This window comes from Rhipicephalus microplus, chromosome 2 (assembly GCF_043290135.1).
Source record: "Rhipicephalus microplus isolate Deutch F79 chromosome 2, USDA_Rmic, whole genome shotgun sequence".
NCBI lineage: Eukaryota > Metazoa > Arthropoda > Arachnida > Ixodida > Ixodidae > Rhipicephalus > Rhipicephalus microplus.
The window spans coordinates 145,754,195-145,771,167 of NC_134701.1; positions in this window are offsets into that span (position 1 = coordinate 145,754,195).

Below are 16,973 nucleotides of genomic sequence, written 5' to 3' on the forward strand. Positions count from 1 at the left end.
AGTGTTAAGAAAGCTATTAACTTCCTGTGGGATTGATAACAAGTCTTGTTGACATCTGATAATGTGCTAAGATTTGTGGTAAGGTCTGTCGGGCATTGCGAGTGGCAGAGAGGGTGAAGCGAGTGAGAGCTGACACGAAGCGAACGCGCGGCAGGCGAGGGGTAGAGACGACACCGCGCACTGCTAGCAGGGCGTTAGCTTCTTGGCACCGCTCCAACACCTACGGCCAGGGGTGCGTTTCGAACGGAGGGACAGCGTTACACAGGTTACTCAAGGAGCTGCTTCGAATCCAAACGAAGTTATATTCTTAGATGAGTGCATGCAGGACGCGTACCTTGGCATGTGTATTTTGCATTGACGGCCGCAATGTTACGTTACTGTCAGTATAGCTTTTTTACATTTTCTATGTCACATTTTCAGAGTAAAATTTTCAGCGGAAATCTCATGGTCATCTCGTGTTTATTTAAAACTGTTCTTGCTTTGCTCCGCAATATTTGGTACTTGAATAAAAACTTACTTGCCCACATTTTCAGCTTCAGTTCACTGTAGGAGGATTGGGTGTAGTGAGGTTGTAGCAAGTATGGTCGCCATCTTTGCCCTATTCTCTAGGTTATCTACCCGCGGTCACTGTCCTTGACAAGAACTGCGAATTTCTGATGATGGCTCAAATGCCTCGGAGCCATTCGCTTTCCCTATGCAGAAGCTGCTGTCTGCGATTCTCTGCAATAATATTGTACCTTTTGGTATCAAGCTATACTTTGTCGTGTGCAGTGAACCAGTGCTGAGTAGCCGGATGCACTCAAATTTTAAGATGATTATCGTTTCGTGATACCATTTTTCTGGAAAACTGCCAGACACGTGAAAGGAACCAGATACATGCGCGTTATTGCGCAAGTTGTAATAACAAGAAATGCCAAAACGTTATTTACATCTATCAAAGAAACTATCACCAGTCGAAAAGCTTTTATGCTGAACCGTTCAAGGCAGACATCAACAAGCCAAATTTATGTCCAAGGCAAAGTGGCGTGATCTCCCAACAAAAAAGCGGCATATTTTTCCTATTCTTTCATTCCTTAAAAATCACTCATGACATCCCTGTTGACCAACGCGGACGAGCGTTTTTTACGAATAATTGAGGCATACGGAGTGGTGCGAGTGAGCAACAGCCACGTGCACTGGCTCGCAGTTCTTCCGTTTCCTTCGATGTAGCCAAACGTACGGATCTGGTATCCCATTCATCTTCTACACCTCGCTGTGGTGTCACAAGCCGAGACAGAACCAGGGACCTGCAGTTTATACTGTACGTTTTCTCCAACTAGTTCGCCAACCACTCCAAACACTGCCTTCAATCTAACCTGTCACCTCGAAAGCTTCGAGACTCCTCGACTACACCACTAAATTCTGCCCGCTGTAGCCAACACCCGCTAAAGTCAACCGCACTCGAATCAAATGCGACAAGAAAAATTCGAAGGATGCCTCCAGAACAACTGTTACATTCGGTGACAGTCTGGAAATATCTCAAAGCGAATGCGTGGGGCTGTGATCATTCCGGGCGAATCGCGACACGTTTTGTATTATGAACAGAAATAATAAGGCTGATTGATGGTTGATTTATATGATGGGTTTAACGTCCCAAAACCACCATACAATAATGAGATGCGCCGTAGTGAAAGGCACCGGAAATTTTCGGCCACCTGGGGTACTTTAACGTGCGCGCTAATCTGAGCACATAAGCATACAGCATTTTTGCCTCCATTGAAAATACCAGAACATTGACCAAGTCCCGAAAATTCATAGGTAATGAGCGATGCACTATACTATAAATATTCTCCATGGGGAGCATTATGATTACAATAGACTATGGTAGTAATGAACCGTGCAATATGCAATAGCAATCATTTATCTTGTCAGCACAATGTTTACCAAAACGATTTTACGACTTGTCTAATTGTTTTATACGTCCTATTCGGTAGCTTGAGACGTTAGTTGCTTAACAACTTAATGCATTTTTGTGGACGATCGATAACCTTATTGAGATGTTTTTAATAAAAGTTTCTTACATCTTGTGCATCAGCAACACGTTTTTCAAGAAGGGCGCTAGGACGTTATTACGTCTAGATGCTTTAGGTACACATCGGAATCTCTTATTTCTGTTTGACACATATTTTGAAAACGTGGACTAATAGGTTGCGATCATTATAATTGCGGCAATACGTCATATAGAGCACGTTATTGTGTTTAGCTACCGTGGTCTAAAACTAGCACTTTGTATTTTAACACCTTTGAAAATGCACATAAGTTAGGGAACATAACTAGGCTCATTTTATTGGAATGTAAATAACGATAAAAATGGTATCTGAGATCACAAGAAGAAATCGCAGAGCCAGAAATATTGCACTGTAGTCGCCATATTGTGCTTATTCACTTTTCTAAGTACCACTTCTTTTCTTGATACCATGCTGAAAAATACAGGCTTTCGATTAGCTTTAACATAAAGATACAATGGCGGGTAACAGTTCTCTGCTTTTCTTGCCATATTCCTCAAACTTACAGGCATCGTTTGCAAGAACAATATCAACTAATTGTACGTACTGTAAGGGAGTGTGAATTTTCAGGCTTTGCAGAGAAGGGAAGCTCGTTCGGCGTTCAAGAATTTCTAGTTATAAAAATCCTGGTGCCACAAGTATGTGCACTGCAGTCACGATCATTCTTCCTCCTAATTTGAACACTCTCTTGCCACACAGTGCTTCAATACCGCTTTCTAGATTGGCCAGGGAACTTACTAATTCCATGTTGACATCGTCGACTTTTCAAGTAAGCTATCGTAAGAATATATCTTTCTGAGATAAGTCGGTGATTTTAGGAATGAAATAGAAATGAAATGGCGACCTTGATTAGATTCACTAAAAAAAGAGGCACAAACACGGACATGGTTGGCCCCGCTAGTTGCTGAGAAATTTAGCCAGCACTGCGTATACCTACACGATACTCGACAATGCCTGCACATGAGCCGTGCATGAGCCGTGCATGAGCAGTATTGTACCTATGCTTCGAAAAGAGCGCGAATATTCCGCGTGCTCTGGATGGATGGATGGATGCTATGAGCGTCCCCTTTATAACGGGGTGGTGACAAGTATGCCACCAGGCTCGACAAAAAAAAAAAAACCTTTTTTTTCTTTTTATGTTGGCCTAATGCCTCTACTTCGATAAATTCTATCTTAATGGAAAAAAAGGTAAATTTTCAGCTTAAGTTCTCTGCCATTTACGGCACACTGTCCATATTTTATTTTTCCAATATTTATTTTTGTCCTTTCTCTCTAACTTTCTGCCACCAATACTCTAACCGTCTCTTACTTATTTCAATCGCGGGTGTGTTCAGCTTTCCATTGTTGTCCCTAAAACCCAAGGCTTCCTGTAGGCTCGTGCCCAAACGTACACCTGGGTGGATATCTCCACATTCAATCAGAACATGCTCCGCCGTTTCCTTATCTTTCCCGCAGCATGTGCATTGTTCTTCTTCTTTACTGAATCTTGCTTTATAACTACGCGTTCTAAGGCAACCCGATCTCGCTTCAAACAGTAAAGCGCTTCCCCTTGAATTATCGTAAAATGCCTCCCTCCTTATTTCATTTTTGCCCTTTCGGTAGTTACTCAAAGCCGGTTTTTTCTCCATAGCTGCCATCCAGTAAATCCTCTCCGCCTCCCTGACTTTTCCCTTAACGCTCTTTGTTGACATATGGCTTACAATACCAGCCGTATACTTACTAGTGAGTCTTCTAGTTCTTTTTCTCCACTGTGTGTCCACGCTCTTCCTATACAAATAACGGAACACCTTCTCTGCCCATCTACTCTCCTTCATATTTCTTAGCCTTTCTTCGAACCTTATTTTGCTCTGCGCTTCCCTCGCCTCAAAACCTGCCCACCCCATATCGCCCTTTACAGCCTCGTTTGTCGTCTTCCCGTGAGCACCCAACGCGAGGCGTCCCACAGTCCTTTGATTTACATCCATTCCCGCTTGCACCTCTGCCCTCATGCACACCACTGAGTTCCCAAAAGTAAGCCCTGGAACCATTACACCCTTCCACAGACCTCGAAGCACCTCATACCTATTGTATCCCCACAACGCTCTGTGCTTCATTATTGCCGCATTCCTCTTTCCTTTTGCTGCCGAGGCTTTTTCCTGTACCTCCATGTATCTATCACTCTCATTTACCCATACTCCAAGGTACTTGTATTCACTTACCCTCGGTATTTCTTGGCCTTGTATGGACACCGTCTGATCACAGGGATCATTGAATACCATCAATCCACACTTCGTTACACTGAATCCTACTCCAAGAGCTTCACCTTCCCTTCCGCATATATTCGCCAGCTGCTGTATATCATCTCGACTGTCCGCAAATAAGACGATATCATCAGCTGGTGCCCAGCGTGTACAGCTGGGCACCAGCTGTACACGCTGCCATCTCGCGAGGAATACTTTACCGAAATAGCACACTTTTTTTCTGTTAGCAGAGAGATGGCGCTAGTTCTGAGACGACTGAACTACCGCAGTATTGTTGGTGGAACACCGGAAGAGTGCTGAAATATTGCGGAATTCCTAATGCCTTTAAGAGTTGAACGCGTTAGCACCCTACTGATTACTTCTGTCACTTAGTACATACTCTTATTTTTATCATGGTACTCGAGAATTGTGAATTGCGGATTACTACAATGTATACAAACAGTAGAAACTGGCTTGCTTTAGGGAAGATTGCGTAAGTCTTCATTTTGCCTAATGGATAGAGTGCTTTGAATCACGAGCATTTATGCACGGTAAGTGTTTTCAAAGTTGCTGTTCACCCACTACGTGGTCTTCAGGGAATGCGCACAGTAACGTACGTGCATTTTGTAAGGGTGATTGGCTTTAATCAAAAAAGACGTTATAATAATCACATTTTTGAGTATCATTCCCCATCATGCAACCGCTTCAATTTATTGGGAGAAAGATTCTCAAAGTGGTGTCAAAACACAGTAGAGTGAACTTCGTTATTTTTAAAACTCAATTCTTGTCGCCTTCTCACTAGGTCATTGTCAGCTGCATCTCTGTTCTGCGGCTGAACAATATTTATTTTCAATAGAATGATCTCGATATCAAGTATCGAAACTACAGGTTTTCCCGCTCAATTTAATCCAAGCGTCAGCCAAATTAATCTAGGCGCCAGTCAATTTAATCCAGCCGCCACTGAAATTAATCCAGGTGCCATTCATTTTAATCCAAGTGCCACTGAAATTAATCCAACCGCCAGCCGATTTAATCCGGACGCCAGTGAATTTAATCCTGATGTCATTGTGACTTCAAAACGACCCAGAATTTTCGGGAATGCGTGGAGTGAATAGCTTTGGAGTGAATTTAACAGGGAAAAGCCATGAATGAGTCACTACATAGTGACACAATGCGACTCGCGCGACTTTATCACGCCTATCAACCGCGTAAGCACTATTCACAACTTCGACATGCATATCAAAGGCAACGCCGTCCACACAGTAATAACTTGATAATTATTAACCAGGCCAATGATCTCATCACGAGTGACTTAGGTGACGTCCTCACGCATATCACCCACGCACGCACTGTCTTAACCTTCCGTCATGCATATCAAATGAAACGTCTTTGACAGGGCGGGATCTTGATACCTAAAACTCGGCCAAGTCACCTGATAACCAGTTCCTCAGGGGACGTCATCACAAATATCACCCGCCCACGTAATTTACTCGCCTACCGACATGCATACCAAACGAAACGTCTTTGAGAGAGCAATAACGTGTTACCTATGACTCGACCAACTCACTTGATCACTTGCGATTTAGGTGACGTCATCACGCCTATCACCCACGCACGCAATGTCTAACCTGCCATCATGTATACCAAACGAAACGTCTTCGAGAGGCTAATAAATTGAACGCTGTCAATCGGCAGAGTGACGTGATCACTAGTGACTCGTGTGACGTCATCGCGTTTGACACCCACGCACGCAGCGTCTAACCTGAGTTCATACATATCAAACGAAACGTGTTCGAGAGAGTAATAACTTGAACGCTGTCACAAGGCCCAGTGACGTCATCATTAGTGACTGGCGTGACGTCATCTCGCCTAAGACTCACGCAAGCACTCTATAATGTGCCTTCATGCATATCAAACAAAACGTCTTTGAAAGGGTAATAACTTGAATGCTGGCACTAGGCCGCGTGACGTCATCACTAGTGACTCACGTGACGTCATTACGCCTATCACACGCACACGCAGTGTCCAAACCTGTCTTCATGCATATCAAACGAAATGTCTTTGAGAGAGTAATAACTTGAACGCTGTCACAAGGCCCAGTGACGTCATCACTAGTGACTGGCGTGACGTCATCACGCCTATCACACACGCACGCGGTGTCCAAACCTGTCTTCATGCATATCAAACGAAATGTCTTTGAGAGAGTAATAACTTGAATGCTGTCACAAGGCCCAGTGACGTCATCACTAGTGACTGGCGTGACGTCATCACGCCTGACACCCACGCACGCGGTGTCCAAACCTGTCTTCATGCATATCAAACGAAATGTCTTTGAGAGAGTAATAACTTGAACGCTGTCACAAGGCCCAGTGACGTCATCACTAGTGACTTACGTGACGTCATCACACCTGACACCCACGCACGCGGTGTCCTAACCTGTCTTCATGCATATCGAACGAAATGTCTTTGAGAGAGTAATAACTTGAACGCTGTCACAAGGCCCAGTGACGTCATCACTAGTGACTGGCGTGACGTCATCATGCCTGACACCCACGCACGCACTGTCCAAACCTGTCTTCATGCGTATCAAACAAAATGTCTTTGAGAGAGTAATAACTTGAACGCTGTCACAAGGCCCAGTGACGTCATCACTAGTGACTGGCGTGACGTCATCACGCCTATCCCACACGCACGCGGTGTCCAAACCTGTATTCATGCATATCAAACGAAATGTCTTTAAGAGAGTAATAACTTGAACGCTGTCACAAGGCCCAGTGACGTCATCACTAGTGACTGGCGTGACGTCATCACGCCTGACACATACGCACGCGGTGTCCTAACCTGTCTTCACGCATATCAAACGAAATGTCTTTGAGAGAGTAAAAACTTGAACGCTGTCACAAGGCCCAGTGACGTCATCACTAGTGACTGGCGTGACGTCATCACGCCTGACACCCACGCACGCGGTGTCCTAACCTGTCTTCATGCATATCAAACGAAATGTTTTTGAGAGAGTAATAACTTGAACGCTGTCACAAGGCCCAGTGACGTCATCACTAGTGACTGGCGTGACGCCATCATGCCTGACACCCACGCACGCGGTGTCCCAACCTGTCTTCATGCATATCAAACGAAACGTCTGTGAGAGAGTAATAACTTGAATGCTCTCACTAGGCCTAGCGACGTGAATACTAGTGACTGATGTGACGTCATCACGTCTATCACACACGCACGCGCTGTCCTAACCTGTTTTCATGCATATCGAACGAAACGTCTGTGAGAGAGCAAAAATGTTATACTTATGACTCGGCCAACCGACTTGATCACTATTGACTCACGTGACGTCATCACGACTAACAGTCATGCAAGCACTCTCTAACGTGCTTTCATGAATATCAAACGAAACTTCATTGAGAGAACATTAACTTGAAGGCCGTTGCAGGCAGCGTCTGGTAGTAAAAAACTAACTTCTCGCGCTGCACAGCCGTTCACCAGCTTACCGGTATACGTAGGCACCAAATCGCGCGTTTCGAATTCAGTCAAAGGCGTCTTTACATGGCTTTTGTTTGACGTGACGCTTTTCTTGACTCGTGTAGATGCGATGGAAGCAACAGTACCTTCAAGCAGCAGTGTGGTACAACCTAACAACAGTGTCACATCGCTCATTGAGGGCAGCGCTTCTCCTTCATTCAATAAATATAAATAATGAAGTCGAAATGACAATTAGGCATTTTACAAACCATACTCAATTACGCATCATTCAACCGATACCCTCACCTCCCTGCGACACGTTTACTCCAGCTCGTCGTGTGGGTAGATGTACGCGTCTTTTTTGTTGCTTCTCGTGTATCGTAGAATTCCTTGAAAATGCGGGCAGCCAGGCCGCAATACTGTGAACGGACAGGCGTTCTGCACTAAACAGGCACGCTTATTCCAAGCACACTAACCTATAAGAAACGGCGTGGCGTAGAATGTAGAAAGGAAGGCACGAGTCAGCCACCGCATTGAATGGAGCATCAGCAAATGGCCAGTTGCAAATAGCAATAGTATGTATCTCAAGTATGGGGCTGCCCTCTTTTACAACGGATTTGTTTCACAGGATAACCAGATGAAATAATTGTTGAGCCGAAGGAGTGGTAGACAAATCTTTTTGTAGCAAGCTTTGGAGCAGGCAGACCGTGCGTCTTATGCTTGATAAGAATATACAGTGTTATGACTATAGCCGAATTATATGCAAACGCCTGTTTCGTTTCTTGTGCTCATATCGTGTCATTTTGACACGTGAGCGCAAATAAGAGAGCGAGGAGAGCTTTTATAGTGCTTTTATAGTGCCTATATATACCTATTTCGGGCGTTGTAGCCTAAATTCGTATAGGTGCCTGTAAATGTCTGTTTTCAAAATCGATACCTATATAAACGCTATTTAACCTGAAATTTTGCTTTCAAGTACCACTGAGCCCGGCATTCATGTTACCGGGCAAAATATAGTTTTCGGGACACTGTGTGGTGCAAACTACTCTTTATTTCACGAGTTACGTTTAGAACTGTCAAACTCAGAAGGCATTTTAGCCAAGAGGGAGGTAGACTAGCCTCTACACATGTATACCATCCATGTCGCGTCGTCTGCTCAGCCTCTTTCCAGTGTGCGCTCAGATGCGTAGGGAGCAGGAGGTGCCTCTGTGCAGCGGCAGGAAGATGAAGAATGAATGCGAAACTGTGGAGAGTCATCAGGGGAAGTAAGGAAGTAGAGTGCAGATAAAAAAAGCAATATTTATGTAGTTTTTGTTTTTTGTTTGTCATTTACATGTGGTGCTTCACTGGGTCACCTGAAAATATTTATTTAGGCAGTGGAAAATGTTGCCTGCCCAATGAAAAGGTTTGTGTCACTAGAAATTTTAATTTCATCATTAGAAGCGGCGAAAGCATAATCTCAGGAGGTGAGCTTGAAACCTTCGCCACTAACTCTAAGAAGACTTCGTAAGTCCAATTCCTTCCCCGTTATTGGTATGAAATTCACTCGGAGCTGGAGCATCACACGACGTGCATGAGCACGTCATGCGCGCGTAACCTACACTCGCATGAGATGCCCATGTCAGCCCGCGCGTGCAAGCAGTGTTCTGCCGTCTCGATGTTCTTTTGTATTGTACTGCGAGTTTTTGTGGGATGAATCCCTATCGGCGCGCACGTTTGGAGAGGCTGGCTTGGATAACGTATCCTTACCCCGATACACAGCGTCACACCGCTGCACCTTCTGCTAGGGACGATACACCAAAACCACGCCCAGCGTTGTGAATGCTGGCCCCGACACAATGCGCAAACTGCGAGAACACCAACGCAAACAAAATGGAGGCACCTTAGTGTCGCGTCTTTCTCGATATCAAATTAAATAAATAAGGCGAATAGATTTCGCCTGTGTGTTCTAACATTTTTGTAAACTTTCATGCTTCTATTTAGGCAACAGTTTGTACAAATTACACACGTTGTTTCAAATAGTTCTCGCAGTGTCACGTACTACTTTGACATAGGCAGGACCATTCTATCACCTTCATCATGTTGGGGCGCACGCCCGTGAGATGAAGGTGAAGCCGTGTTCAGTTTGGCCTATCACCTCTTTATGCCACGCGTAGTACTGGAAATCTTGGTCCAGTGAGAGCATTCAAGTTATTACTCTCTCACAGACGTTTCGTTTGATATGCATGAAGACAGGTTAGGACACCGCGTGCGTGGGTGTCAGGCATGATGACGTCACGCCAGTCACTAGTGTTGACGTCACTGGGCATTGTGACAGCGTTCAAGTTATTACTCTCTCAAAGACATTTCGTTTGATATGCATGAAGACAGGTTAGGACACCGCGTGCGTGGGGGTCAGGCATGATGACGTCACGCCAGTCACTAGTGATGACGTCACTGGGGATGTGACAGCGTTAAAGTTATTACTCTCTCAAAGACATTTCGTTTGATATGCATGAAGACAGGTTAGGACACCGCGTGCGTGGGTGTCAGGCGTGATGACGTCACGCCAGTCACTAGTGATGATGTCACTGGACTTTGTGACAGCGTTCAAGTTATTACTCTCTCAAAGACATTTCGTTTGATATGCATGAAGACAGGTTTAGACACAGTGTGCGTGTGGGATAGGCGTGATGACGTCACGCCAGTCACTAGTGATGACGTCACTGGCCCTTGTGCTAGCGTTCAAGTTATTACTCTCTCAAAGGCATTTCGTTTGATATGCATGAAGACAGGTTTGGACACTGCGTGCGTGGGTGTCAGGCATGATGACGTCACCCTAGTCACTAGTGATGACGTCACTTGGCCTTGTGACAGCGTTCAAGTTATTACTCTCTCAAAGACATTTCGTTTGATATGCATGAAGACAGGTTAGGACACCGCGTGCGTGTGGGATAGGCGTGATGACGTCACGCTGTCACTAGTGATGACGTCACTGGGCCTTGTGACAGCGTTCAAGTTATTAATCTCTCAAAGACATTTCGTTTGATATGCATGAAGACAGGTTTGGACACTGCGTGCGTGGGTGTCAGGCATGATGACGTCACCCTAGTCACTAGTGATGACGTCACTGGGCCTTGTGACAGCGTTCAAGTTATTACTCTCTCAAAGACATTTCGTTTGATATGCATGAAGACAGGTTTGGACAGCGCGTGCGTGTGTAATAGGCGTGATGACGTCACGCTGTCACTAGTGATGACGTCACTGGGCCTTGTGACAGCGTTCAAGTTATTAATCTCTCAAAGACATTTCGTTTGATATGCATGAAGACAGGTTTGGACACTGCGTGCGTGGGTGTCAGGCATGATGACGTCACCCTAGTCACTAGTGATGACGTCACTGGGCCTTGTGACAGCGTTCAAGTTATTACTCTCTCAAAGACATTTCGTTTGATATGCATGAAGACAGGTTTGGACACTGCGTGTGCGTGTGATAGGCGTAATGACGTCACGTGAGTCACTAGTGATGACGTCACGCGGCCTAGTGCCAGAATTCAAGTTATTACCCTTTCAAAGTCGTTTTGTTTGATATGCATGAAGGCACATTATAGGGTGCTTGCGTGAGTCTTAGGCGAGATGACGTCACGTAGTCACTAGTGATGACGTCACTGGGCCTTGTGACAGCGTTCAAGTTATTACCCTCTCAAACACGTTTCATTTGATATGTATGAACTCATGTTAGACGCTGCGTGCGTGGGTGTCAAACACGATGACGTTACACGAGTCACGAGTGATCACGTCACTCTGCCGATTGACAGCGTTCAATTTATTAGCCTCTCGAAGGCGTTTCGTTTGGTATACATGATGGCAGGTTAGACATTGCGTGCGTGGGTGATAGGCGTGGTGACGTCACCTAAATCACAAGTGATCAAGTCAGTTGGCCGAGTCATAGGTACCACGTTATTGCTCTCTCAAAGACGTTTCGTTTGGCATGCATGTCGGCAGGCGAGTAAATAACGTGCGCGGGTGATATTTGTGATGACGTCCCCTGAGGAACCGGTTATCAAGTGACTTGGCCGAGTTTTAGGTATCAAGATCCCGCCCTTTCAAAGACGTTTCATTTGATATGCATGACGGAAGGTTAAGACAGTGCGTGCTTGGGTGATATGCGTGAGGACGTCACCTAAGTCACTCGTGATGAGATCATTGGCCTGGTTAATAATTATCAAGTTATTACTGTGTGGACGGCGTTGCCTTTGATATGCATGCCGAAGGTGTGAATAGTGCTTACGCGGGTGATAGGCGTGATAAAGTCGCGCGAGTCGCATTGTGTCACTATGTAGTGACTCATTCATGGCATTTCTCTGTTAAATTCACTCCAAAGCTATTCACTCCACGCATTCCCGAAAATTCTGGGTCGTTTTGAAGTCACAATGTCATCAGGATTAAATTCACTGGCGCCCGGATTAAATCGGCTGGCGGTTGGATTAATTTCAGTGGCACTTGGATTAAAATGAATGGCACCTGGATTAACTTCAGTGGCGGCTGGATTAAATTGACTGGCGCCTAGATTAATTTGGCTGGCGCTTGGATTAAATTGAGCGGGAAAACCTGTAGTGTCATTAGTTTATTCTAATTATACTATATATATTACTCATAATACTCTTATCTGATATCTTTTTCTTATAACTAAGTCGTTCCTTGGCGGATTCTCCAAAGGGAACATGACCCAGGCATTCACCATAATCAACATCATCATCATTGTGACATTTTCTGACGCTTCAAAGGAGAACATATTCGACAGAGATCTGCGTGGCTGAGTAAAAGTTCATACTCATTCATACAAATAAAGTGCACTCTCCAGCAACTGAAGTTTCTGAAGTGAAACTGTAAAAACTGTAATTTGACCCCGTCCCTTCTCCAGGGGTGACTGTGCGGCTGGCTCCGAAGCTATTGTCATTTTTTGGTGGTGTCCCGCCTCGATCAGGCTTCTTTCCGCCATTTTCAGTGCTTCAGAGTTTTTCCACTATTACTGCATACTGCGTGTATAGACCATTCTAACGAGGGTGCCACCATATTGCTTAGTGGGTGGCACCGTCCCTGGTCAGGCAAATCACCGAAGCGCGCAAATCTTGTACGGTTGCAGCTGCTGTTTTTTTTTTAAGTTCTGGCGTGCTGAATTTTGACTCAAATGATGCAGTATAAAGTTAGGAGATGAGTCTGTGAGGTGTTCTGTAGTTTTTTGACGCAATTAGGGTGGGTGGGTTATGATGATATTCGATGACGCGAACGTGTCGCAAACGGTCGGTGTCGTATGTTTTCGGCACTCTTTCTGTTGTTGGTCGGAACTCGTTCTGTAAGAATATTTCGATCCGTCCGAGCAGGGCAAGCAAAAGCTGGTGTCCTCTAAATGCACAATGAAATTCTTTCCAGGACTGTATTACTTAAGTTTGAATTAACTCGCGCTTCTTTATGCTCTCGCAGCGGGTGCCACGCGTACGTGCAATCGTGCGTGAGCGCGCACTTGCGATTTCTTGACGATGACTTCATTTGTTTGTTGCTCTTCAACTCTTGTCCATCGCATGCTCGACCTTTGATGAACCCTCATTGCTCTCTCGTTTATTGCCCACTGGTGAGAATGAAATCACAACTGATGTTGCATATGGTACAGAGATAGCGATGCTAAAGTTTACTTCCGGTACGCTTTTTTTTCGTTTTAGAGTTGTGACATTTGATTGTATTGCGGTGGCGATAAAGTGAAGGTAGGTACAACGGTGGCTGCACTAGTGGTGCTTAGATGTTTTGTAACGGAAAGCGCCATACAGATCCACTTATGTTTGGTCGCGAATCTAACCCTTTCCGGTGGTCATTTGACCGAGTGCAACAGCAAAATGTAAAATGTGAGAGGACCAGGAGCAACCCACATCCACAAATAATATAGAGCAGGTGGGCGAGTGGATCGGTGGGCATTCAAGGTTATTGCGGGACTTGCCTATGTAGAAGTTTTGTCGTAACACAAACGATGTACTATGCAACGGCAAACGCTGCGCGTTTGGTGGGGCGTGCTGCATACTAATCACGCGGCAGTTTCTTTTTTTAACGCGACAGTGTTGAAGACCTCATGTCGCAGAAAATCTGCCATCGCCGTCAGCACCATTGGACCGTTGGTTGGTAGCAAAAAATTGTCCGTGAACGAAAAAATGAGAAAGAAGCAAATAAAATAAAGAGTAAAATTATCGGTCCCACTCAGAATCGAAGCCGAGTCGGTCGCGTGGCCCTACAACAAACCTAATATTTTAATTGTGGGAGCTTCGGAAAAAAACACCCCGACAATTCTACGTAGTGGAAGGAGTGTCCCTAACGCATTTAGTTAGACAGGTGTCGTGACGAAAACAAGCCCATTCGGCATTTTTTAGGCGCGATAGGAAGGCCATCAAACCACGGCGAAAAAGACCGGGATAGTGCTGCCATCACCGCTAAAACACACACACAAACTTTCAAACAGCTCTAAAAAACGACAAATATGTCCATCTAGGGGAAACATATTATACCTTTCGAGAGACGTTGATCAAGCACATAGGAAACGCTAGATTATGTGGTCCCACCTGTGAGGCATTTTGAGGCTCTTTATGCCTTCCTCCCGGATCCCTAAATCGGCGCGTGCGTTGGTTGAGCGCGCCGATCCAGGCGGCCGTGCCCTCCTAGATGGCAAGCGTGTGGCGTGAATCTCAGAGGCTATGTAACTCTTGCTTTATATCGAAAACATGTATGTACCATTCGCGCGTGCGCGCTGGTACAATCTACTGCTTAAGCGCGCGTGCGTGCGTGCGTGCGTGTGTGTGTGTGCGTGCGTGCGTGTGTGTGTGCGTGCGTGTGTGTGTGTGTGTGTGTGTGTGTGTGTGTGTGTGTGTGTGTGTGTGTGTGTGTGTGTGTGTGTGGGTGGGTGGCCAAATTTCGCTATCGCGTTCAACTCTTGAAGGCGAAGCCTAAGGGTCCCCGAATTTTCAAAGACGATAGTCTTTTATGGGGACCTTCGACGCAAACTGTTGGTCTATCTGTCTGTTCGTCTGTCTCTCTGTACAGTTGTCTGTTTGTCCACGTTTAATTTTACCGGGTATTTTTTCTTGTATTTCTCAGAACAACTAAAACTGGCACAATGGCTTCCCGTTGACCTTTCGTTAGCTGATATCGCCATAAAAGAGGTGAAAACCCGCAATTTAACCTAAAATATTATAAATTGCTCGACAACACCACTCACTGGCGTTTACCATGCAATATTATTATGGTATTACATGTCACATTTTGAAGACGGTATCTAGGATGTGTGTGTTTCTAAAGCATGAAAGTTATTTTTGCTTGATTTGTTTGTAAAGGAAAGTATTTTCATTGTTCTTCAAAGCAAAAACGTCACTGTGTTCAATGCTCACGCAGGCCCGATATGTTTTAACAATTCTTTTATTTGCTTGTTTCCTAATGTTTTGGTAATGCACACCATAATAATCATTGCTCACAAATAACGATGCTGACACCGATGGCGAAAGTTGTGCGGAACAAGCTCTCTAACGCTATAGCTTATTAATGCAAGCATATACGAGTGGCAGTGTTGCGTTGACGGAGCCATTGAGGTTGGCACTAGTTGTCTAATAAGACTCAGAATGAATTATGAAAAAAAAAAGTTCAGACATCACGTTATTGGCAAGAATTAATATGCTTTTGCGGTTAATGCCCGCAAAGTATAACGTGTTTTTGCCAAAGTAAATATTAGGTTGACTGCACTACGATGTCATTGTTCCCAATGGTACTGGAATATTGCTATGAGTAATCATGAATGGTTTGCCGATGAAATTTTAGCGCGAATTGAGGCTTGTTCAAAAATCCAACTGTGTAAAGATACAGTTCCTTTTGCCACAATACTGCCAAACTTACAATAAACTCGTGGAGCGTGAGAGAATAGGGTGTTTGGCACGCTAAGATTCTTTACACGCTGCTTGTAAGATAACACGAGACGCCAAATGAGCTTTCTGTTGAATATTAAGATCATGTGGTTTCGCCGTCAATTCGAGGCAAAGTCAAATAAAAAAACATAAGGACACACACATGCATCTGTCTTCTTTGAGACTCATTTCATCCTTGTGCCGCATTTGTGCTGCCACAACTCGCTTTATGGTATGCTGGCGGCGGTGGTCACCACCCCGTACGATGGGCACAGCTTCGCTATTGAGTAATAATTTCCACTCCTTGAATTATTACTAGCGCCCAGCAATCACCATCCTGCAAGAAAATTCAAACAAGTGTTATGTCTTTGCTAGATCGTATGAGACCGTACCGAATACCTGGTGCGTACCAAGGTCTTTTTGTCAGAGACAAATCAAGATCGACGTGGACTACAAAGACTTTTATGTGACTAAGAAATTTAGTTATTCGAATGATAAAGAAAAGAATATGTAGTTCTCCATACAAAAAAGACTTCGTCGAAATTATTAATCACGGCACAATCTTGCATAACATTCATCCAAGACACGCAGGCTTCTTAAGAAGTAACAAGTGTTTTAACAAAAGAGACATGCGCGAAGACGCGTGTACGTTGTTTAAAACTGCATCTTGCGGAAAGGGTTGTGGTGCCAAAGTGGAGAACTGTTCAACCTGAGTCAATCTTCCCGCCCATGTGCTGGCCCGACACAGGTCATACACCTTTGTGTACATCGAGTGGTTGATCACTAAAACCTTAGAAATATTAGGCAGTTTGTTGTTCTTCACCAATGAATGTATCGAAGCCGAAACATTTTAGGAGCACTTGTCCTGTAATAAAAATAAGAACAAAGGAAGCTTGGTATGTGTGTGGTGAACCAATTTATATATATATATATATATATATATATATATATATATATATATATATATATATATATATATATATATATATATATATATATATATATATATATATATATATATATATATATATATATATATATATTTATTTATTTATCATTTAAATATTTGTTTGAATATTTATTACCTGTTAAATTTATTTATTCATATCGTATTACGCAATGCCCACTTCTAATTGTATCTTTCCTCCGTGCCGGGATAAGGCGGTCACCTAGGTGCTTAGCGGCGCAACATGTCTGTTATTACAGGGAGCAGTTCGCGTGAGTCATTGGTTTCTACGTAAACATGCAACAATAAAATCTAGCAGTGTGAAATGACCTGAAAATCTGGCTGATCTCCAACAATGTCACGGTCGATGACCGCCTTCA